Source organism: Lonchura striata, chromosome 11, assembly GCF_050655825.1.
Source record: "Lonchura striata isolate lonStrDom1 chromosome 11, ASM5065582v1, whole genome shotgun sequence".
NCBI lineage: Eukaryota > Metazoa > Chordata > Aves > Passeriformes > Estrildidae > Lonchura > Lonchura striata.
In genome coordinates this window covers 13,631,545-13,655,693 of record NC_140713.1, presented here as the reverse complement: position 1 = coordinate 13,655,693, position 24,149 = coordinate 13,631,545, and the positions used below count along the sequence as shown (strand labels likewise).

Genomic DNA, 24,149 nt, shown 5'->3' with positions numbered 1-24,149 from the left:
GTTGAAATACATCACTGAAGTCACGCAGGTGTGGGTGCCAGGAATTAGTTTTTTACCTCTCCTAGTGAATTCAAGGCATCTCTCCCCTTTAAAAAAAGCAGTGTAGATGGAGAAGTTAGTGTGGATAAGCCTCCAGTGCTGTTGCCCAAGAAAGGATGCACAGTGAAACAGAGAAATCAAACATCAGGGGCAAAGTACCCTGAGCACTGCTTCATTTTCATCAGCATATCCAGGCAATATCCTTTTCACAATTTCTTCCCCACCCTGGCATCAGGGCAAGGTGCTTCCCCTCTGCAGATGGAAGGGCACAGGGTGTTTAAAGGAGCAGCAGCCCTGCCCACACATGGAGGTGAATTAGTTAAGCTCAGCACTGTTAAAGATTTGCCATTTTGCAGCCCATATAAAGGCACTGCAGGTAAGGAGGAGTTGGGGGCTCTCACCTGGGTTGAGTCTCCCCCACAGCCTGGCAGGAGCTGCTGTGTGCCTGCAGGTGTGACTGCAAAGGAATGAGATCACAGGTACAAATCCAGCAGAAACCTGCTCCACTTCCCTGCAAAACTCTGGGATGATTTGCTCCATGGCTAAGAGTGTGAGTGTGTCTGTGTGTAGGGGGTTTTTTGGAGGGACGATGTTAAGTAGTATTTTTCAGGCTGACACCACAAGCACTAGCTCATAAAACACTTCAGCATCCTGAGGTGAAGCTGAGAGTGGTTTCTCACCTTAAATTTACATAACAGCTTTCATCAGAAATTAATTTCTTGTAGGAGAGGGCTCTTCAGCCAGTAACAAGTAGGTCTGAATCTCTTGGTTTTGTTGCACAAAAAGAAAATAAAAGGTTTATTTTTCAGAAGAGGAAAGCTAATTTTTCTTGCTAAAGTGAAGCAATTTGTTAGGTATTGGCTGAGCAAGTCATAAAAAATATTTAGGAAAAATTTTGCCAATTTAATTTCTATCTTCTGTTCAAAAGTTTCTTGAGCCTGTGTGCTTTTAAGACTGAGTCTATCCAAATTTTAGTGACTTTTCCCCTAGAGAAAACAGAGATAATTATTTTGTAAAGCTATCAGCCTTAGTGATATAGGTCCTGGTGTTCCGAAGGCATTTACAGTAATTTGGGGTACTTGCAGTATTCCAAGTCAAACTGGTAATCACCCACCCCATGCAAACAGTCAAGCAGCACCTTGCTCCAAGCTTTCCACAGTGCTTGATCTCTGAAGAGTTGCTCATGGTTTGCAGAGCAAATAAAAGTGTTTAATGAAACTTTCTTGAATGGAACTCTGTACCCCAATACTTTCTTTGAAGACAGTCTTGCAGCAATGCAAGTCTTTTGCTCTTTGGGAAAAGATAACCCAAACTGTTTTCAGCATCAAAGTTAAGGAGCCCTTTATTTGTTGCATCTATAATTTGTATATCTACAATTATTTTATCATATATGTTCAACTTCCTTTCTTTGCTTGGCAGGAAGGGCCTCCCTTTTACAAATGCATCCAACTCCCTCTGCTCCTAGATGAACTGTTTCTCCAACAAGATTTAATTTCTGGTACCAGATTAACAAAAAAATGGGACTTAAGGCTATAAGGTTGAAAAAAGGTGTTTAGCAAAATTTCCTCATACCTATAGCAGAGATTCTTCTTCATCTGTGAAAGTCATTGAGGCTCCTTGAGGGTTCCTAGAATTATCTGTACAGAAGAAAACAATTGTAAAAGTCTTATTGTGGTGGAGCAGTGAAGCACATGATTTACTCTCAGGCTGCAAGCAGTCCCATTGATTTCAGAAACTAGTGACATGCAGAAGGTTAAACATGTGTTTTGCTGGGCTGGGGCCAAACCTGGTATCATCCTTCTGAATAGTTTAAAGAAATTTCTGTTATTAAAAAAAAAAAAAAAACAGCAAAAACAAACTGTTATAAAGATTTGAAGATTTGTTGTATTTTGAGTCAGGACATAAAAGAACCAACTCTGGCTCAAAAATAAACCAGTTATTTTTGCAAACACAGTAGGATTTTTTGGCTCTGTTGCTGCTGTAGCACAGCAGGGTCCCAGTGCACCATCCCTGCATGGCCAGACAAGTACTGTGGTGATATTAACTTTCCTTCCTAGGCTGCCTGTTCAGTGGGATTTACCCTTCAGAGGACAGTTGTAGAAAACATTCCATGCAATGGAGCTGCAATGTCCAATACAGGATGGAGATTTTAAGGGCATCACAACTGATTTTGGATTCTGAGTAGGTGCAATTGAACATCTTCCATAAGATTCATGCTAAACTCAAGTTTGAGGAATATGTTATTTCTGAGTTGTTTATTCTCTGCTATATTCTCAGAGGAAAATTGTTTTGTGCCAGTGGAATGATATGCCATATATATTATGTGTGGAACTTTGAAGTTTTCTACAGAATTAAAATTCTAGTTCTGAGTGAGCTATAGAACTTATGCTTTGACTAGAAAGAAACCACCAAACTTCTAAAAGTATATCCATAAAAGGGAAAATTAAGTAAGGTAATGAGCTGTCTTTGTTTATCCCTTTAATTTCTGTTTCAGTGTACTCTTTTACCTTGACTATAACTCATAAGCACTAATAGTCTTTATAGTTAATTTACCATCTTTAATTTCTTTTGAATTTATCTTGGTGAGGTTTCTCCCATACTGACTCACTCCTAATTTTTATGAGGATCTGAAAAGAAAAGTGTAATATATAAAGATCAAGTGACATTTTCATTCTGTACTTCATTGCTGTGCATTCATCAGTTCTGTGTCAGCAATACTTGGGCAGTATGAGACTCTTCTGAGAAACCAAACAGTGCAACTCCACTAATTCCTGCCTGGGTCCTCTTCCCTTTGCTGAGAAATTAATGTCCTGTAACTACCTGCATACAGTAAGCATGGCAGGTTGGGCCAGGATTTTGGGCTATTTGCTGCTTCTCTTCTGTAATAAGTTTGTTTAGTGTGATATTGAGGAGGTACTTCAGGCTGTGAAAAATGTTTGAGGGGATAATCCCAAAATAAAGAGATCTTAGTGATGGAGTGAGGCAGTCACTCCCTCAGCTGTTTTTCATACTAAACAGTGCAAATGAATTAAAAGCATTTGTAAATGAAGTTACTAAGGAATAGCTTCTGAAACAACTGCTTTCAGGAGTAATGTCCCTGCTGGCACACCAGAGCTGAGATTTGCTAATTTCTAGTGAGAATCACACATGTCTGAACTTGTCAAGGGCTTGTTTCCATAACATGAACATTCTGGATGAATACCAGAACATTGCCAATTTTCAAAGAGCCTCTCCTCTACTTGCTTTGATTTTCTCATTGGAGCACAGAACTTCCAATGTCATATCCAGTTAATACAGGGATGGAGAAAAACACAAGGGGAAAACAAACATTCAAAGGGCCCTGTTGAATTTTTCATGATGGAAAAGGGAACAAAATAACCATGCCTGACATTTTCCAATCTATGAAATAAAGGAAAAGAGTTCTGAAAGTTTTGGACATATTTACATTCAGACACTTAGAGTTTTATTCATGTCCTTTAACTGCAACCAAAAAAGGATCTTGTACAGTTTAGTACCTCTTTATGGGCGACATTGATTTAAAACACTCCATAAGGGGCACAGTACTGCAGGATCAATTAAAAGTAAATGCAGTCATGAAAGTTACATGAAGTACTGTCTGCCAGAGCCTTGCAGACACTGTTCTTCATACAGCAACTTGCCACCTTAGCTAGACAGAAAAAATAGATGTAGTTATAGATGGAGCTAATTTCATATTAATAAGTGGCCTTGTGACAGGAAAGCAGAAGTCCCTGACCAAACCAAGTCTTCACAGATAAAAATCTTATTCAATTTTAAGAGGGTTTTAACTTTGTTTGTTGAAACATTCAGTCATCTCTTCCAGAAGAACCCCAAACAGATTGGCTGGCTGTCAGATTTCACCAAACAGGTTCCTAAAACATTATTGCTAATCACTAGATTTGTTATGTAGTGATCAGAAAATCAACAGAAACAAAACAAAATCCAAACTCACCTTAGTGAGCTTGGCTCTGCTAGTTCCAACCTCCTTTGCTTATGACCTTAAATATAAATGAATGTGAATTAGACCAGGTGTTAGATGGGAAGCATTGCATGATCTTCTGTGAGGAAAAGCACTCATGGTGAGTTTTCCCTTGCCCCTGAATGAAAAGCCAGCTTTGCTGAGCTCAGGAGCTGCACTAATTTGTCTTTCCAGCATAATGCCCAAAAGGTAGCAAGTAGGAAACAGGGACTGTCTCCATCCTAGCCCAGCTGACCACAAGGAAACTCCCATGGTGTAGACCAGGGTGCATTTTTAACCACAGAGTTTTTTTCTAGAACACTCCCCCAATAATATAGCAGTACGAAACCCATTACAAGTTTTTTCAGCAAAAGTAACTTGTCTTCTTCCTTTTGCCCAAAGGGCTGCCTGCGTGAAAAAAGGACATTGCTTTATAATTAACCACAGGGCCTCCTGTGGCCCCTGTAATATTAATTTTTTTTTGGTATATATTAACATTTGAATGAAACAGGAAATCTATATTAGATAATGCACAAGATTGCCATTAGTTTTTGAAAGATGAGCTTTTAGAATTTATGTACTCCTTATCCTGACATAACATTTTTTTCCTAATCTAAGGTCTTATCTGTGCAGAAAGTGAAGACCAATTTACATAATTTCTATGCAGATGCTTCTTTGCCCAAACTTTCAAATCAGTATGTATGTTTTAGAGACATGAAAACACTTTCTTTACTTAGCCTCCCACATAAGATTTTATTGATTAATAAAATCTTTCTTTTAGTCTCTCCAATGGTAGATGAAAGGGAAAACTGGATTTCTGAAGAATTAATGTTGGTTAACATGGATATCATTCCTTGCCTACTCACCAAGCTCTGATCTGCCAATATTACTATTGACATTTCATCATGACTCTTTCATCCTTTTCTTGAGAACATAAGAGAATCTGTGAAATGCCAGCTTGTTGGCAAGCTGTTGATTATACACATTCAGATAGTTTTTATTTCTTGCTCTTTTTCAACTTGACAAGACAAGTTACAGCTGTGTCAGTCTATCAATTTGACATTGCTTTCTCCAATGAAATTTAGTGGAAGTTTTGGACATCTTTTGGCAAGAGTGACAACTTTTGTCCAGACAGGCACTGGCCAAACAGACTTGGCTGTAAATAACAAACTAAAGTATTGTGTTCAGTTACCAAGTGACAGAGTTGCTTCTCTTATATTTATAATTATGTGGTTATGGTTTCAAAATTATCTAATTACTTAAGATAATTAAAAAAAACTAAACAGAAACCTACAAAAAAAATTAATGTTTAATACCAATCTGATTTGGGGGAAATGCTTCATTGACCTCACATGTGAGGCTTGATTTAACATAAAGACACCCCAGCTGGGTACTCTGGTAGAGTAAGAGCAGCAGCATTTCAGTCTGACATCCTCTACCAGCTCCAGCCATGTTCAGTCATCAGTGCTCTAAGGAAAGCAAATTGTACCTCAAAAGGGAAACTGTATTTTCTCCTGCACTGCAGGCAACCAGCAGACCACCTTGGAATGGGATGCATATACTGTGTCAGGGAGAAACAGTAACAAACACTCCTTTCAGTCACACCACCCCCTAGCTACAACAACAAGCTGTGTAGCCAAGAACTCATATTACAATTTATTTTTAATACCAGGTTTATCCTGATTTTAGGCATAGAGTTATTTTCAGAAATTACATTAAACATTCATTTTTTAACCAAGTGATAGCTATACAGAAATAATTTTGTCTCCCTTTGAGATTTTGTACATTATTTGAGTGATGCATGATAAAGCCAAAGAAGAAGGTGAGCTGAGGACTTCAAAATTTTTTTGCGTTCTAGGAATTTTTTTTTTTTTTTTAATTGAGAAGAAGGGAAAGGCTGATGGCTTGGGCACTTAAAATAAGATTTTGATTCTGGGGAAGAGTAGTCCCAAAAGAGATCTCACATAGGCAAACTTAAACCACTTCAGAAGTGTTGAAATGCTCTAGATAACCTTTTTTTCCCCATCCTGATCAAGTAAAACATCATCATTATGTGTATGTGCACATTTGGGTGAGAGAAGAAGGATGTCTTTACTTAGTATTAATATATTTGCAGCATGTGGTGTCTTAATTCCACCTGCCCAAATGAGCATAAAAAATGGAAATATTTTCTATTAACTACACTTCTACTGTGATAGAATTAAAATATAGTGTATATCTTAGTCTATATTTTAGAATATAGTATATATTATTTTAAAAACTGAGTTTAGCAGAGTAATAAAAAGAGTTTCTGGGTAAGTTTCTGGGTTACAAAGAGTTCCCATAAATATTGCATACTGTGCTAAAGGAGCAGTTGTGAAGTGATGCTCTGGCATTCTTAAATTAGTCTTGTGCTTACTGGTGTTTGGAGATGCAGCATGAGTTTTGTGATGAGTTTTGTGATCAGCTGAAGGACTGATTGGTGCAGCATAGATCAAATCATATATTTTCGAGTCTGATATTCCGTAGATCCAAATTTGTGAATAGGTACTTAAATTGTCTATGAAAAGTACTTTTTTAGTAGTAATGGTGTTAGAAATATTAGAAATACTTAGAAGTAGTGACCATATTGTTGTCCAGGTGCATGTAGAGCAAGTAGGCAGGAAAAAAGGAGTGATCTGTGGTGCTGCAGGCTTTATATTCTCTGCTGAGCAGCCCTCCATGAAAGGTGATTCTGATGATATAATTAGGTAATTCATAGCACAGTACAGATTTAGACTTGGTTATAGTGTGAATTTATCTGGATTGCTGTATCTTTGCTGGCATACAGCTTTATTTTCAGCCTAATTTTTTTGGTGGCTTTAGCTTGGCACAATTAATTAAAAATCTGGTGAATATAAAAGACCAGCAAGTCCAACTATCAGTCGAAGTGACATATCAAATTAATGCCATATGACAACAACAGTTCTGTAAATTTGACCTGATTTGCCTCTGAAGTAGTTTATGCCAAAAATACTTTAATACAGACACATACCAAACATTTTTATCAAGCCCACAAGCAATATATCCTTAAGTCTTAGTGTAGGAAAACTATTTGGAATTAATAGGAAGTTTTGCTCAATAAAGAGTCTCGTTTTGGCTGCCAAACCAGCCAGCTCCAGAATCAAATTTTTAACATTTAGTATAATATATTATCATATTACTCTACTACTGATATCAGTAATGTTAAGGATAGTCCTTAATTTCCTTCTCTTTTATTAGGAGTAGGGAATATTTGTAATTGCTTTACACAGGTAGAAACTTGAGGGCATGCATCAACTTGCAGTGAAAGTGCATTAACTCTTGGGCCAAAATTCTCATTTAAGAGCAAAATGGCTCTAAATCTTTTTTCAAGTGACATTTCCATGTGTCTCTTAGAATACTTGATTCCTACTAAGGGAAAACATTTTTTAATGAAGCGGAATGAGTGCCATCACAAAATTGGTACATTTTTTTCATGGAAGCTATAAAAATGCACACAAAGTTACATACGATCATTAATGAAAAAAGTAATTTTCTGTCCCTAATGCCAGACTTTGTACTTGACAAGAAAGAGGGAGAAATCTGGCATATTAAAACAAGCTGATTATTGAAAAATATAAAATTATACTACAAGATTCATTTTCATACATTGTATGATTTTATTATCCTAACAAAGAAAATAAAAAATATGTTTATACCTTTTTTTTTTTAGTCCACATGCTGAAAGAAAGAAGCAGGGATAATTTGGCAGATATTTTAGATTATTTGCTTTAAAGTTGGGTTTTGAGCTTGTTTTTAACTGGGAACTATAATGAATAAGAAACAGTTGTTTCTCTGTGTCTTTTCCTGGAGGATCCCTTTGTCTCAAGAGGACTAGAAAGGAATCTTTCACAAAGATTTTCTCTCAGTTGTGGTATTGCTGATGTCAAGCATGCAAAAACCATGACTCAGCACTCCAAAAGTCACGAGACTACATAAAAAAAAAAAAATCTTTTAAAATAGCTACATGATTCTCTTATTTAAACCTTTGTGGTAAACTGATGGCACATTTTTATACTTTTTATGCAAATTAAAATCTTATTTTTCAAAACAAAAGAAGAAAAAAGAAGAAACGGCTGAATTTTCGCAAAAACTTGGATGACTCCCAGACATGGGGTTCTGAAGAACAGCTGAAGCATTACAAACATTGCAATATAATTGCAGGTGTTGGAAATGAGGCATTTGTTTGTAAGAACTTTGATCTAAATTTTAGTAAATAAAAACAATTGGGCAAAAACCTGATTGAAAGAAGCGCAGAGAAACCTTCCCCTGCATTTCAGAGGATCAGGCTGCTGCAATACCTTTTATTCTGCAGTCCTTCCAACACAAATCCAGGAGAATAGGCCTCATGTCTTTAAGGTTAAATAAAAGCCATATAAACATCTGATTGCCAGACAGAAGATGCAGTCAGATAATGACAAATAACACTTGGATTTTGTCAAAAAAACGAACAGGCAAAGTAGTGCAGATGCTGCTGTTACAAAGATATAAGACATTTACCACAGTTTAAAAGACAAAGACTATTTGAATCTAAGAACATGGTTTCTGGCCAGAAAAAGCTACAATTATTTTTAAAAATGTCACCTCATTCCCATTCAGTGATCAGAGAAAATGGAAACATTTTAAGCAGTAATTGTAAACATCTGCAAAAGAAAAAACAAAAACATGACTAAGACAGAAATGAGCTGCCAGCATAAAGTATTGTGTGAACAAATCCACCGGAAAAACACCAGGTCTGTGGATGGATTCTATCTGGAATGTGGAAAAAAAATTGATGATCATAAAAAAGACTAGAATACACCAAAGATATTTTACTCTAAGTCAGTCTGGCTCTCTACGCCAATATCGAGGAATGTGGCTGCACTTGTGTTTCTGCAGCAGCTTTGGCCCCTGCTGCTTCTCCTGCCCTGTTCCAAGAGAAGCATTTGCACAGGCACAGGGAATTGGACTCAAACTGATCTAACAATTTTTTTCTTTCTTTTTCAGCTGGATCAGTTAAGAAAAAGTCAGTGGTGGTGCAGATGGTGATGACAGCTCATACAGAAATGCTGCTAGATTTCTAACCATTGCCTCGAAATACTGATTTCAAACTGCAGTGCTATAATGACAGCATAAATGAAGGTAAATCAGATCCTTATGGTTTTTAGAAAATGCTCTCTAAGGCATCTATAGATCTGTATCTCAGCACAGCATTTAAATGTGTTGAGTAACTTGTAGGATCCAGGGCTGTTTTGTAAGATGGGCTGTCTCCAGCACGGAGTGACAGAAGAGAAAGTAAAGGTGTGAATCACCCAATTTTCAAGGTATAACTGTGCCTGTTAAAGATGAACTAATCATTGTATATATATAATACACTATGTCCTCTGGCACAAATGAGCATGTGCACGTTTTCTAAAATACAGCAGGTAGCCTGCATTGGCTCAAGTCATCTTTCCTAATGCCAAACATTACATCTGAACGCAGCTGTTCTGATTGAAAATGTTTTATCACCATCCTTTGGTAGAAGCTTGTAATTCCTCCAGTCCTACTAGCTGACCAGTTCATTTGAACTATTCCTAATCTATCCCTTCCTGCAATGAAGGGAAATCAGACAGGTTGCAGGTAGCTCTGTGCTGGGCTCCAAGGGCAGTGGGAACGGGTGCCTTGGCCTTGCATTGCAGCATTGCTTCCCAGGCTGCAGCTTTCCCTGCCCACTCTCTGATCCAAGAGCTGATACTTAGTCACCTTCTTGTTTTCCCCCTTCCCTTTTGGTTTTTGGCTTTTTGTTTCATTTTTTAAACTGGAATAGCCTGTGGCTTGAATTAACCACATTGCCATAGGAATGTCTGCCCTTGCAGCACTGGGGGAACAACACCTGCTGGCAAGGTAGATGTGATTCTTTGCTTGAGGAGCAATGCGAGTTTGAGTAAAAGGCAAACCATCAATTTAAATAAATAGCCCTACAATCTTCAGAGTTGACCAGAATACAGAATGAGAATAAGGACTTCTGGGAAGTGGAAGTTTCAGGAAGAGAATCCTACAGACTTTGCTGATTAGATCTCTAAAAAAACCTCTGAAATTATAAGAAAATAAAAGTCACTTGATGGCCATGACTTGTTTTAGTTCACACTCAGGCTGAATTACAGGAGACTGGAACCCTGAAGGAAGGCTGTTTGTGGAGGATGTTATGTGTTTGATATACTCTTAATATGTAAGTAGGTGGTATTTGTGGAGCTTTCTCTTTCCTGCTCAATATCTAGAAATCAGGTTTGTGGAGAAATGATGGCTCAATGCAGATTGCCTGCATTTGGGTGACAATTGAGTCTGTGTTCTATAAATCCCAGTTTCTTTAAACTCCTGAGCAATCAATGCCAAATGCTCATGAAAATCATCTTTTTTTTAAGGAATTTTCTTGGAATATGGCACATGATTTCAGAAGATCTGTGATAAGTCTTTTTGAAGAAATTTGAAATATTTAATGTGAACTTTCAAACTGCATTTTTTTTGGCAGTTTTGTAATGGAGAACTGGCCAATGTTTTAGCCTCTGGCCAGGAAGACAGTAACAGTAGTTATATAATAAATCAGTAAAGAACAAGCTTCTGACATCCTCACAATGAACTAACTGCAAGCAAACTAATATTTTCAGAGAAAGTTATTTAATTCTTTTTTATCTGGGTTGAAGAATGCAAAATGAACCCTCTTTCCAAGCTCTGGAATCCCCACTGTTGATAGGAGTTGATTTTGCATAAAGATTACATGTAAAATTAACATTTTTACATGTCTTTAAGTAAATTAGAACTTCCAAAGATGTCATGAGACTAGAAAATCTGTTTAAACTGGGATTATCATCCTGAATACCTGTAGACAATAAGAAAGGAAATAGTGTTCAAACCTATCATTATAACTAAGTACCAGCCCTCCAGGGTCATGTTGTGCTGCCTTCATCAAAGCCATAGGTCACAAGCCATGGCTTCTATGGTGCTTTCAGCCTGGCTTTAGGCTCCTGGTACAGGATCCAAATAGTTTGATGAAACTATAGGAAGTATTGAAGTGCTCTAAAATCACCCTGCTGATTCAAAAGTTATGAAATTTTGACTTTTTGCTTGAAGGCTTTATATGTGGCTAGAAACCACACATTTAATTTTAATCCTTTTTAAGTATTACTCATAATTTTAATCATAGAAGAAAAATCATAGAGCTGTCAAAAATACATGCACAGTATGCTTTTGCTGTTTTCATTGTCACTGTAAGCCTGTGACTAAGAATTAGTGATCATACCTAGTGAGGAATATTGGGCATAGCAGACCTGTTGTAAACAGTCATGGAACCACAGCTGCCTTAAGGATGTCCTTGTTTTCCTGCTGAGTCAATTAACCAGTCTAAAACTGTGTCCACTGCTCTGTCTCCTCCTGGTAGATTTGTTCACAACACATAAAATGTCAGAAAGTAGAAAAAGAAACTTCATAAGTATGAAGGTTAAAATTCTCCCATGGTCTTTGTATTTTGAGTATAACATGTATCAAACATTATTGCAGGCTTTTTTCCCAGCTTCCAAATATTTACATTGCTGAAGCTGATTTGAAGAAAAAGGAGTAGTTAAACACAAGTTGAATTTGTTGGTGCTATTATGTGTTTCTCCATTGTCTCTCCACTGTGAGCGCTGCTCTTATCAGATGGAAACCAGAAGAATGTTGGTTTTAATTGCTGATTGTAAATGTGACAACCTGTACTTTCAGCAGTGCTGTTTGTTAGCTTCAGGGAACAGAGCTACAGAGATATTAGAGGACAAAATAAGTTACCTGTATTCCTACATAGACTTCAGTAGGAGTCCCAGACACTGCCTGAGGTTACAACTTTTTTGGTTTTTGATCATTAAATTTATCTCTGCTTTATGAGCCAACTACTTTAGTGAAAATAAAATTAATCTGGATTAGCTGTGCACATCAGTGGTGTTGTTCAGACATACACTAGCCCAGTTAATATGAAGTTGTACCTGCTGGACAGAGCTGTTCCTAGGGCATTGTCACCTTTTAGACACAGTTTAGGAGCTCAGCTCAGTGAAGATTATGTATTGACTTCATATGCAGACACTTTGCTGAAAATATACAAAATTAATGAGATGGATTTTTTTTTTTTCTTTGGGGCCATGATGCACTTTTTTCCAGTAGAAGGGAAATTTTAAATCCTTCAATTCTGAAGAGTCAAAAGGACATTAGTCTTTGTTACTGGTTCAAAAATCTTGGGAGTAGAAAAAGTGACACTAATATACAACATTTTATTTTCAGTACTGCATCATAGCTTGTGTCTGAAGAGACAGACTTTTCTTTTACTCTCTTGGTTCATCTGCACTGGACTGCAGAAAAGGTTAATTCAAATAAGTGTCATTAACATACCTTTCAGTTGGCCAGTAACTGCCACAGCATCTCCTTTATCCTGACAATCTTTTGCCAGTTTCAGTGGGCAGTTTTAATTCAGAAGGGACTGAGGTTTTCAACTCTGAGCACTTTACAGAGTGCTAAATCCTGCATGAGACTCAACATCACCACAAGAGTGCATGTGAAAGTCCATCAGTCAGCACAGGGCTGTGCATGGAACCTCAGCATCTTCCCAACGATTCTCCAGGTGCACTTGGGGCTCCCAAGGTTTCTGCTGCTCCTGTTACTGATCCTCAGCTGTAGCAGACTCACCATTCTGCTTTTGCTTTAGAAAAGAAGGAAAATTACATTTCACAAACAAAGCTGACATCCAGCTGCAGAAAGACACAAAAAGTGTCCTTAGGTTTGCTTAGAACAAGACTAAGACTAGAGCTGACTGTGTTCTGATGCTACTGCAGTTGTTTGGGGGTTAATTTTAGTTTGTTTTGGTTCGCTTGTTGTTGGTTTGGGATTTTTTTTTTTTTTAACAGTTAACTTTAAGGGGAAATAATTATAAAAGGTCTACGTGTTTCTTTTAAACACAGAATTTTTTCCACTCTGCCCCAAGTCTGACATTTTAATGACCTGCTTTGCTTTGCTTTTTACTGGCAGTGTATATTGAAGGAGTATTTTATGTACAGTTTTAACATTTGAACAATGCAGCTCCGTGTTCTGTTACTCTTTTATGTTGTGGATAATGTCTTTTAAGTTTTTATTTCTTTTAAGTGCTTACTAATTTGAGGGCATTTTTGCAAATACCTTTAAAAACTTTTAGATTAATTATCAGTAAGGGTTATTAATTTAAGAAGAGCAAGCAAAGTAAAGGGTGCATATATTTTCACTCAAATTACTATCCTAAATGACTCCATGGGGGGTTTCTTATAGGGGTCACTGAAAGGCAGAAAGGAATGTTTTTACTTCTTTGCTTTGTCACAAAAATTAGGTTACAAGGGCTATAAATGCAGGTAATACTTTTTATTACTAGATTTTCCTATGTAATGAATATAACATTTCTTCTTTTCCGATACCCACTGAATGTCTTAGTACTTAGCATGTTTACTCTTACCTTTAACAAGCTCTAAAGTTATTCCCCTTTAAAAGTCTTGCAAGAAAATTTGAAGGCAAGAAAGAAACCCTGTATGGCAGGATACCTGCTGAAGGTGGAAGATTGGAGGGGGACATTGTCTTGAATTCACTGATAACACCAGTCCTTGAGGTAGAGAGAAGTAAAAACCAAAACTGGAGAAGTCAAAAGTGGGAACCAGAAAGCCCAGAATTGTTTTTCAATGCAAAATACAAAATTGGTCACATATTTTCCTGCTATAAAACAAATTGCTCTGTGCCAGTCTGCCAGAACTCAGATTTACACTGTTCTCTATTTCCAAAAGAGACCTGGGCTCAGTATTGCTTTGAGATTTGGGGCACGAAGTTAAGCTGGGGTGAGCAGCTCCCCTCGGCAGGGCTGTGCGGTGTCCCCAGCGGTGGCAGGGCTGGCAGGGCTGTCCCACCAGGGGAACCACCTCCTCCCCAGCTGGGCCCTTCAGGAGGGCATTGATATTCCCTGAAAGGCAAGGCAGCCACTCATCTGCAGCTCTGTAGGGCCGACCTACTTTGATCTCAGCCTCAGAAACAGAGTGATAGGGGATAAGAGTTCAAAGTATAAGAAGAAACTCAATATGCAAAGAATGTACCACATCTTAATAAGTAATGAGAGTTCCCTCCATTTGCTGCTATTGTAAGGAAAAATAGTTTAATATCTTTATGGGATTAGGGCTCCACGGTACCTTGCTAATGAGTGGCCAGAGCTATTAAGATTTTCCCTGTGTCTCCAGATAGGCTGACAAACATCACTAAACAATGGAGAGTCTAAGGCTGGCTATTAAGAGTTTGATCTGGTGAGTATTTTATTCATGTGGCTAACATGTTGAGGGTTTTTTTGTAGACCCTGTAGAGCAAATATACAATGTAAAATTTCTAGCTTTTCCTTACAAGAGACTAGAGGGTTAAGGAAATTACCTGTAATGAATGGCAGCTTTTTAACAAAGTTTTATCACAAATGACACTGGATTGTGAAGTGTTCACTATTCAGGCAACTGTGGATGAACAGGAGATTGAGAAATTACCAGTCAGGACAAAACTCTCTCTTTTTTACTGGTTTGCTCAGAACTGTGGAGATATCATTCACATGAACACTTAGCCTGCATAGCAATGGCAAATACCAGCAAATTTAGCTTTCATAAGTGTATTTGAGAAAGATTAGCACACACCATTCAGTTCAAGTTTTAGTTTTTAGGTTAGCTGCCTTTCATATTAATCAGCTTTGTTTTTTTCAGAGCTGCCTTTTCTGTGTAAGAGCAGTGGGTGAATGCCATGTTTAATAATCCCTTACATCCACTAATTCCTTTTGCAGCAATTGTGTAGTTTCCTGAAAAAAAAAAAAAAAAGTAGAAATTAATGTTGTTTGTCCTTAATGTTCAAGAAAAGTTTATGTTTCAAGGAATTGCATTGCCCTTTCAGAACTATTCACTGTTCCTCAAAGGCCTTTCTATTTATTTTTCCAGGTCCTATAAGTATAAGTAGGATTTAAGATCAGCACAAGAAAGTTTTTCATTTGATCAGCTGAGGTGCTAATTGTGACAATGAAGTACAGCATACAAAGGATAGTGAGATATTTCACATGCAAACTCTGATTTCCTGAGTGTGATGGCAAGGGTTATTAGCAAGGATTTTCATCAGGTCCCTGTTGAAACCTCATTTCCTTAATTCACTTCTCCCAGCTGATAAACAGCCATGCCATATCTCTAGCATCAATCTGACTGCCCTGAAACAGGTTACTAAATTCTCTTTCTCACAGGGATTTCATTTTCCTTTTGGAAAATGTTTGAGAAGTATCAGAGGTTTGTACAATAGAGGCCAAGCATGAAAAACTTGTCAGTCATGCAAACATCACCCCATAAATGTCCCTAACAGCTCTTTCCTCTTTTCTATTTTGAGAAGAGAGTAGCTTTAATTAATTTATTGGTTGACATCTGTTTAACAGGCAGATGTGTGATGGGTTTCTGAACACACCTGGTCTATTTTTTAATGTAACCTCTAAAAAGATTTTGATCTTATTTTTAGCTTTAACCTTATAAAAATGTAACAGCACAAAGAATTCTTACAGTGACTAAACTTTTATTTTTCTTTATTTTTTTTAATTTAAATCCCACTTTCAAAGGAATTTAGCTATGACCTGGATTTTAATTTTCTTGGGGATTTTACTAATACTTGAGGGGAGAAACCTGGTACATTTTCAGCATATTAAATACCTGTTTGTGTCAAAGTAGTCATTAGATTTCTAATTGATTTGATTACCGTGCAGTGGTACAGCAAAGGGTATATATGGATATTTATCATCTTAGTTATGCTATCATTAGAATATGATTTCTGCATTTTCATTAGTGGGGCACACTACCTAAATATTGCTCAGTTTTGAAACCACTTTATTATCCTGTTATTGGTGCATTATTCAATTTTACATTAAAATTGTTTTCCTGGAGACCTAAGCTAGATTCAAATAAACTGTTCATTTTTGGCAACCAGGAAGAAATGGAGTCCTTGTAAAAATCAGACTTTGGAGTGAGGAAGTTGGCGATTTTTTTCATTAGTTTCATAGGGCTCATTGTTCCTATTCTGGAAACTTTATAGCTGCAATCACCTACGGCTAGAGTCTGATTTTTACTGAGGTGCTATAATAATTACACTAAGTACTTTCTGTTTGTTGCTGACAAACAACAATACTTGAATGTCACTTAAGGAAAATAGAAACTTTTATATTGTGGCTTAGTTTCCAAAACTTCATGGTTTGAGTTCTCAGAAATAAGTACAAGTTATTCATTAAGAAAAACCAAATCAAACAAAGAAAAATACCCTGGGTTTTGCCTATAACCAGGAGATCTCTCAAACTCTTAGGTACATCACAGAGATGTGATAAAATATTTTGCTAAGAAACTTAAGTATGACTTACTGAGAACTGAAGGTTGACAAGTTTAAATACTGTAATAGCAAAACAAACAAACAAAAACCTTTCAGTTCACTTGTGGATTAGTAGTTAATACTCTGAAATCTGCAAGCTACGGCTATCTGTGCTGTTATAATCCAAAAGAAGAACTCTACTTCTTCTGTTTTTTCAAAGGAAGATCTTAATCACCTCTTTGTAAGCCACCAACCCCTTATTAAAAGTCTGGGCCCAATCCTCCTTTGAAAGCATGGCCTCAGCAAACTATGGGCTTTGATCCTAAATTGAGAACAACAGTACTGAAGGTAACAGTATGTGATTAAGGACTGCAAAATTTGAGCCACTGACATTAGTGAGACTAACTGCTCATGTGAGTAAAGAACAATTTCATAAAATTAAGCACCATTGTTATGTTTGGTAGTTGTATTCTTATTAACTCTTCCTCATTATTTATTCAGCTTAAATAAGCTGAGCAATATTAATGTGTTGTCAATATCAATATTTATCAGTGGTAACTAGACTAAAAATGACTGTAGTAATTTTTTTTCTTTTTTAATTATTAAAATTTCTTTTTATAGCATAAATACTATATACTATAAAAAAATTAATGGTGCAGTTGCTAGTCTTGCTCTTTGACATCATATTTTTTAATAACTTACTGACAGTCTGAATAATTAAACATAGTTTTCTATTAGCATTACATTGTTCTCACAGACATACAAATTGTTTTCCCGCTGTTCTAAATGTGTCCCAGTAAGAGGGACCTGGAGAGTTGGGCCCAGCCACCTGCTGGGGCCTGGCACAGGATGCTCCAGTCGAGAGAAGGAGATAATGGAACATTCTCCTCCAGTTCTTATGTACAATCAGGGGCAAAATTAATATAGCATTAACAGCTGGGCTGTTCATTGCGTTCTACAACCAAGCCAGAGTAAGAACTATTCTCCTAAGAGAATTCAGGTTGTCCCCATCCTGAGGAACTGGGGAGGTCTTTCAGATGACCCATAAATTCTCTCTGTAAGGACGTAGGTAGAAGTGCTACCCTGGAAGCTTTGGGATGGTAACATTTCTTTTGTGGGGAAAGTGTCTGGACTGGATTGGTAACTGTAACTTCAGCTTACCTGCAGAATGAGGCATTGTGGAAGCTCTGACGCTGAGGAACTAGAAATATCATTTTAGCATTTAAAGAAAAAAAAAGGCAGACATTTATCTTGCTTTACCTGAAATTTGTAAAAGCCTTGCAGTGGTATATCTCTGATTTCAGACTTTTGTGTTTGACACAAATAGGAAATGTTGAAAGAACCTGGAGCTTAACAGCTTAGCTCTTTCCTTTGAGAGGAAATAGAATTAGAACCTGCATGTGCTTGGCTTATACTTCATAATACATTTTATTATTACAATTATAAATTAGGCCCCTGAGCACAAAAATACAGCATAACTAAGAACATGACTAACAAAGGTAAAGTGCTGCCTGCCCTAATATATTTTACCATCACAGAATACTAGAGACTGCCTCTCACTCTGGGCCCTCCTCTCCTAAGTGGGTCTGTTGGCACAGTATAACAGTGCTGTAACTAGTCTAGGACTTGAATCTGAGCCACTTTGGTTTCCATCCATTCATCACAACTGGAGAGTCTTGTGGGCTTTTGGCTGATTTTCACCTTCTACAGGTGGTGGAAGGCCAGCTGCAAATGTGCATGTTCTCATTAGCTGTGCAATAAGCCCTGAGCTTTTCGGTGCTGGTGATGGAGGAGAGATAATCTCGTGTGTGTGTGTTTGTGTGTGTGATTGCACATCCTTCCACGCTGCTATTCAGCAGTGCTGGGATTCAGTGTCAGACCTTTGCTTACCATTTTCCATAGGATCAGCTCTCAGAAAGCTTGTGTTAGTGCTGTAGTCCTGTTTCCTGGATATTATGCAGTTATCCAAATTTTTCAAAATGGGAGTAGTAATACTACCCTACCAACTTGTGCCTGATGACTGCAATCATGAATGTTTCTGAGGAGAGACAGTTATTTGAATCAAATTGGTTGTCTTCTTTGTAACTTCAGCTTATCTTGTGAAAATACTGTCAGAATAATATATGCTTCCTTTATAACCAAGAAGTTCTACTCTTGATCGATAGGACTTACTTTTCATTTGTCATCTTAATGAATTATTAGTCTTCCAGGGTTTTTTAGTACATTTCAGACTCTTTTTATGCAGCAGACAGCTGTGACAAGCTGAGATGGAAAACTAGCCTAAGCCCTGGTGCTAAATAAGGACTGTTAGTCTTAGATCTCACTGGGTGCTCCTTATTTATATAACTAAGGTGGAAGTATTTGGACTAATACCAGCTGCTATAGGCAGAAGTGATGCTGGAGAATGCCCTGGTGCTTGGGCTTGACACTGACACAGTGATTATGACTGGGAACTGGCTGTAGTGTAGCCCTGACAGGAGGATCCAGGGCTGGGAAGTATCTCCTTTACTAAAGGAAAGGTTCCAGCAGGATGGCAAAGAACCTTAGGGACTGGTATCCTCAGGAGGTTTCAGGGATGGGGTTTCAAAGCCACAGTATGTGACCTGTGTCCCTGCATGTCAGGGCTGTTGCTGCAAACCAACCCATGCATCTCTGGAGCTCCACAGAAACTGTAGTTCATGGGGGCTGGGATTGGGCTGCTATTCCAGCTGTGTGCAGCAAGAGTATCATCAGAAAATCAGAAAATGACACTTTTTCTGTTCAGTTTTTCTGCCTTTGAGTGACAACATTAAGTGCTTTTGCAGGGTTTTATCAAGTAAGTTTTTTCTTCCTTTTTGTTTTGTTTTTTTGGGGTTTTTTTGTGAGTTTACATTTACTTTGGGTGCTAATGAGAAAAATGAAGATTTCACATTCAGTAAGATGCTTTTGTTCCATAAACATTAACTATGCATGTTATAGCTGTCCTAGGGCAACCCTGATGTGCACACAGTAGTGTTTTCATCTTTTCTATAAATATTTGTAGTTGACCATGCATTACAATAGAGCATTCCTCTCTTTTGACTTTGCCCTTTTACTTTTTTGGTTTGTTCAACTTATTTGCATGGAAGGGGGAGCAAGTTTTTATGGAAAAGGTAAACTGCAGACATAACTCTGTGAGTAGATATGTGTGTATGTAGTAAATCTGCTGAAAAGCTGTTTATGGATTTTGGAGAGAAGGCATTATCTCCGTTCTTATGAAGATTATGAAATCTTTGGGGTTTTGTCTATCTATGTACAAAGTTCTGTGGGAAAAAATGTGAGAATGGCAAGGAAACCTCAGAAGCAAAAAGACAGCTTCAGTTCTACTATTGCATTCTAAGTGTCATATTCATCTTTTGTTTCCTCAGTGAATACTTCCTCCCATGTTTGTATGCTACTGTATTTTAAACCTTTCTTGCCAGCAAAGGAAACTCTTATGATGTCATTCATGCTAGAAATACTTTGCTGCTCCTGATATTCCAAAATACCATGGTGTGTTTCTGAGTGCCCGAGACTTTTGGAATAGACAGAAAAATTCAGTGAACCACAGAAAACGATTGTCCAGTAGTAGTGAAATAAAAACTTACAGAACTGAGGATTATTATTTTTAAGTTCCTTCTAGTATATTACTTTATACCATAATATAATTTCTGGTTTTGTTCAAGTGTTGGCTAAGCCAGCAGTCAGAGCACCCTAAACCGAGAAGTCCCAAATCTGGGCAGGCATTTTGGCAATGTGTTTTGACTGGATCCTAAGTACAATCCTCCTGTTTATTTACTAGTAAAACAACAAAAGTTCTTCAGTGGATCAAACCAAAATTGTAACTGTTTTTAATTAGTGGCAGGTCTACTTAAAAGCTTAAAATTATTTGATATTTGCATAGGTCCTTTGCCCGATCCTAACTTCATTACAGGCTTTGCAAAATAACTCAAATTTGACAAACAAAATAGCATACAATTTCCCTGGGTTGTACCCACTGTAACGTTATGGGAATTTTGTATCTAGAATCAGATATCTAATATTTTTAATTGAGCTAAGTTCCAGAGTGCTAATCTCCCTGTGTTTTTAATAGGTACTTTGCATTTATTATGTGAAATGTCTGTACATTTCAAACTATTGTTTTAGGCATAAGCATAGGAAAGCTTTAGTTGTGTATGGAGATTGTACTGCTGTAGTACTCCTTTTTTTAAAGGAATAATTGAACATTACCAGTCTAGTATCACTGTCTTTTCATTTGTCTTTCATCACTGTGCCTTTCAATACCATTCATCTATGGACTAATGCAATGCCTGCCGAAGTCAATAGAAGTCATTCAGTTGACATCAATGAACAATGAATCAGGCCCTTTAAAAAGAAGGAACTAGAGTTTACAAGGGTTAAACAGAGCAGTGAGGAAAAACACTCTGAGGCAGGAATTGTGACTTCTGTGTCCCCACAGCACCTGGCCCTTCCCTGACATTCAGAACAGTGACAAAATGACCAATTCTCAGTCTCCACTGGTAGCTCTGATAAGGGAAGGCAGTTTTACCAGTCAACATCTGAATTGTTTTTCTGTGCAAAGCCTTAGCAGGTATCAATATTTGTAATACACAGTAAAAATCTGTTCAGATATGTGTCATTGATGCAGATGTTGAAAATCTTTTTGTGTAATTGCTTCTGCCCAGTCTTTCCAAAGAACTCACCTTGCTATCAGTCTTTCTTTGTTCTGATTAAGTTGTAATCACTCAAAAGCAGATTCAGAAGCTCCCCCTCCTTCCCTCAAAGAGACAGTGTTTGCTTTATACCCAAATGTGACATTGCACACTGGTGCAATCGAAAGAGGCTGCAGTGATCAATTGAGGGCCCAATCAAAGCCTCACAGATAGGCAGCCATTCGTCGCTGTTTGATATAAAAGGTGTTTTATTTCTCATCACTTTTTTGTCACTGAAAGAATGCTTCCTACGTGCAGATTAATTAAAGTGTAAACATTAAATATTGATTGATGCATTATCAGCATGGAGCAGTTGCCTCCACTCAGATTGATTCCTGCAGTGATTTATTGTCATATTTGTGGAGTCATTTCACTCGATAACAAAGAGAAATAGCCTGCTCCCTCTACCTTTCAGGCTTGCTTTCTGGCACTTGCAGTGCACCTCCTCATCTTCAGTGACTTCTATTTTTTGTTCTTCTAAAACCAACACAGCATCACCATATTTTCAGCAAAGAACCTCAGCTCTTTTTATTTTGTCTTTTGCATAGTAAATTATAGTTCAGTGGGAAGCTTGCAGCCCTGTGCTCTCAAATGGAACATCTCTGGTTAACACTTCCACCCCATGCCTCACACAGATGCTTTCCATGACCCTGCTCAGGTGCAACTTTGCAAGGACAGTTTCAAATCATTCAAATTCACTCACTGCCAACTTGACAAAAAGGTGAACTTTCTAGAGAGTAACATTGTTCATGTCAGTGCTATGGCTAAATTATCCAATTAATTACTCTGATTAGGAGCATTTCCATACATTAGACTATCAATTTAAAGAATTCCAGGTTTTTACTCTCATTTTTGAAGAGGCTTCCATTCAAGTCTTATGGAGTATTTAAAATAAAGCAAAATTTTGTGGATTGTTATTGAGCATCTGGATTACAATTTTTTTTTCAAAAATAGTATTAATTTTCTGTAGTTTTTGGAAGTGGATTGAAATGAGATAATATTCCAAACTCCTTCCTCTTCTCCCCGAAAGTCTTTAATATTCTTATTCTGTGTTCATCTGTGGCTACTACTCAGCACCAGATGTTATGATATCTGCTGCACACAGCCATCTGTGCCAAAAGAAGCCGTAGCCCTGAAGTCAGGTATTTGTTCCAGACTGCTGCAGTCCCTCCTTCTCTGTGTTTTCACCAGGCTGATGGTCACCCAGCACGTTTGCAGACAGAAGCTGCCTGTGCTGCCTGGAGGTACCCTCAGTGACCCAATCAGCTGCAGGAGAAAACCATTTGTGGAATTGCTTTGTTCTGCAGTAACAAAACTTAATCTCTTACATACATGGCTTTCATTTACCACTCAGGGAATTAGAGTACTCAAAGTCTGCTGAAGTCAAATGTGTGAGCAAGGCCACAGAAATATGTAATAGGCAACTGGTGATTTTGATTCAGTCAAGCAGCAAAACATTAACCTTTGGTCACAGTAGTAAGGAATGCTAAACTTGTGAATTTACTGCAGCAGATAATTTCACTCCTATACCTGCAGGAGGTCATAGGAGTGGTTTCCTACATAAGGAGAGGTTGTGCCAAACTGGCTCTCTAAGAATGGTGTGCTATGATTTCTCTAAAGGGCTGTTCATTAAGACAGGTATGCACTTGTATTGCTGCTATTCCTGCCCATCCCTGTCGCTCCCAAGCACTTGTCCAACAACACTTTATTTAGGATGCTTTGATATTTTACAGATGTAACCAAACCTGAGAAAAAATGCTGCTGTTCTAGGTACTTCCTCCCTATGCTTTTCCTACCAGATGCTCTTCCTGTTCTTCTCGGTCATTTTCCATTCCAAAATTCTTATTCTTTCCATCAGCTTGCTGAAAACTGGGCAGTCACACCGGAATTTGACACTCCTGAAATTAAAAAGCAAACAGACCAACCTTAAGGTATTGCAACAGTGTGCTCATCTGGGTCCCTTCGAAACAATGCTCTGCAAATCACTTTTCCCTTGATCTCCGATCTGCCCTTCCTAGGCTCTGAATGCCACCTCTGTCACTTTGAGTCACACTGTCACCCTGATTGAAGCTGTCAGCTCTGCCAGGTGAGGACCTTGCCTTCCTGTGTCCCTGCCTGGCTGCACAGCCAGCACTGCTGCAAATGCAGGGCCACAGGCCTCCTGCTTGCAAGACTGCTCTGAACAAAATCTGCCATCATTTTGCAGATTACATGTACACTTTTACAAAACTTCTCAAACATCCTAGTGCATTTTGTGCAGAAAATGTTCTCTATTTTCAGATGAAAGCTTACATCAGCTATGAAAAGAAACTTTAATACTTTTCATATGACAGGTAATAGCACATAATATTCGGTTGGGATTGCATTATCATTTTTTTGATAGGGCCACACAAAATCAAATTAAGAGATACTTCAGTTGCAAAGGATCTGTTTTGCAGATCAAATGTGACCCTGAGAAACATGCAAAAACTGTTCCCTCTGAGGACATCAGAGCACCTTTGAACAACTGGAAAGCTTCTGCTGGCTTCAGTGGGCCCAGGCTTTCCTGGATGGTTTTCAGAGGTGCTTACACTCAGCTTGAACTTGGACTAATTCCTTGCACACAGACAGGAATGGTTCCCAGAAGGGGAGCAGCCCCAAGGAAGGCACCAACTTGGGAAGAGCTCAGGGTGTGACTGATGTGGCTTGTCCTGGTGTGAGGTACCCAAAGGCATTGGTAGCTGCAGGCACCTTCTCATCCATCTGTGCTGGTTTTCAGCTCTGCTATCAGTGGGGCAAGCTGCCACAACTGCAGTTACTCTGGCCATGCTGCTGCTGGAAGAAACAGCATAAAGCACTGCTTGCTACTCTGTGTTCCTCTCAGCCTAATATTCCCCAAATATTAGCAATATTTGGAGAAGCCATGGAACAGAGAATAGAAAAGAGCTCTTTTTCAAAGCTATTAGAATAAAGTACAGGAAGCAGTGTATGATTCAATACTTCTCAAATACCATCCTCCCAGGCCAGATTTTGAAAGGAACAAGGTATTTGTGAAGTGA

General features: G+C 38.0%; 1 long non-coding RNA gene across 2 annotated transcripts in view; it reads left to right on the top strand.

Moving 5' to 3' along the window:
• The window catches only part of LOC146766418 (uncharacterized), a 58,480-nt gene that overhangs the window by 18,361 nt on the left and 15,970 nt on the right, over positions 1 to 24,149 (top strand). For both annotated transcript variants that reach the window (XR_014957888.1, XR_014957887.1), the window contains one exon: positions 9,041 to 9,175. This is a non-coding gene — a long non-coding RNA (uncharacterized LOC146766418). The remainder of the gene's footprint in view (positions 1 to 9,040; positions 9,176 to 24,149) is intronic.